Source organism: Suncus etruscus, chromosome 2 (genome assembly GCF_024139225.1).
Source record: "Suncus etruscus isolate mSunEtr1 chromosome 2, mSunEtr1.pri.cur, whole genome shotgun sequence".
NCBI classification, from domain to species: domain Eukaryota; kingdom Metazoa; phylum Chordata; class Mammalia; order Eulipotyphla; family Soricidae; genus Suncus; species Suncus etruscus.
The window spans coordinates 39412910-39414468 of record NC_064849.1 but is presented as its reverse complement, the minus strand read 5'-3'; positions in this window follow the sequence as shown (position 1 = coordinate 39414468).

Sequence of the window (1559 nt, the reverse complement as noted above, 5' to 3'; positions counted from 1 at the left end):
CTAGTCACAATGACAAATCCCACAGATAGAGACAGAATTCTGAAAACAGCAAGATCAAAAGGGGAAATCATGTTCAAGCAAGCTTCCCTGAGATTTACAGCAGACCTGTCACCAGAAACGCTCAATGCCAGAAAGCAGTGGTGGGATATTGTGACAAGACTGAATGAAATGAATGCTTCACCCAGAATACTATACCCAGCAAAACTCACTTTCCGGTTTGATGGAAGAATACATGGTTTCACAGACAAAAAACAGCTCAGAAACTTCACAGACACAAAACCAGTCTTAAGAGAAAAACTGAAAGACCTAATCTAAGACAAGACTACCCAAAAGACACACCAAATTTTGAAATAAAGATGGCGTTAAATCCCAGGACAATTCTTTCTCTCAACGTCAATGGACTAAATGCACCAGTTAAGAGACACAGAGTGGCTAAATGGATCAAAAAACTCAATCCAACCTTCTGCTGCCTACAAGAAACGCACCTGAATAGTCAGAACAAACATAGACTCAAAATAAAAGGCTGGAGAAAAGTTATCCAAGCAAACAACACCCATAAAAAAGCTGGAGTGGCCATACTAATATCAGATAATGCAAACTTTATACTCAGGAAGGTTGTAAGGGACAAAGACGGACATTTTATATTAATCAAGGGGTACGTAGAGCAGGAAGAATTCACTCTCCTAAACATATATGCACCGAATGAGGGGCCAGCAAAATATTTAATACAACTGTTGACAAATCTGAAAAATAATATCAACAACAACACAATAATTGTGGGGGACCTTAACACGGCTTTGTCAACACTGGACAGGTCAACCAGACTGAAACCCAACAAGAATATACTAGACCTGAGGAGAGAAATGGAAGAAAGAGGCCTAGTGGATATATATAGGACACTCCATCCCCAGAAACCTGGATACACATTCTTCTCCAATGTACATGGGACATTCTCCAGGATAGACTACATGCTGGCACATAAAACATACCTCCATAAGATCAAGAGGATAGAAATTTTGCAGACTACCTTCGCTGACCACAAGGCTCTGAAATTATTTGTGAACTCCAAAGGGACTCAGAAGAAACACTTTAACACCTGGAAGTTAAACAGCCTCATGCTCAATAACCAGTGGGTCCGAGATGAAATCAAGGAGGAAATCAAAAGGTTCCTGGAAACAAATGACAATAAAGACACAAACTCTCAGAACTTATGGGACACAGCAAAAGCAGTACTGAGAGGAAAATTTATAGCTTTGCAAGCACACATCAGGAAGGAAGAAGGAGCTTACCTGAGTAGCTTAATGACACAGCTAATAGAACTAGAAAATGCTCAACAAAAGGACCCAAGAATAGGAAGACAGAAGGAAATAACAAAGCTGAGAGCAGAAATCAACGAACTGGAAACTCAAAAAACAATCCGAAAGATCAACGAAAGCAGAAGTTGGTTCTTTGAAAAAATAAACAAGATTGATAGACCACTGGCAAACCTAACAAAGAAAGAGAGAGAGAGAAACTTGATAACTCGTATCAGGAATGAAAAAGGAGAGATCACTACTGAT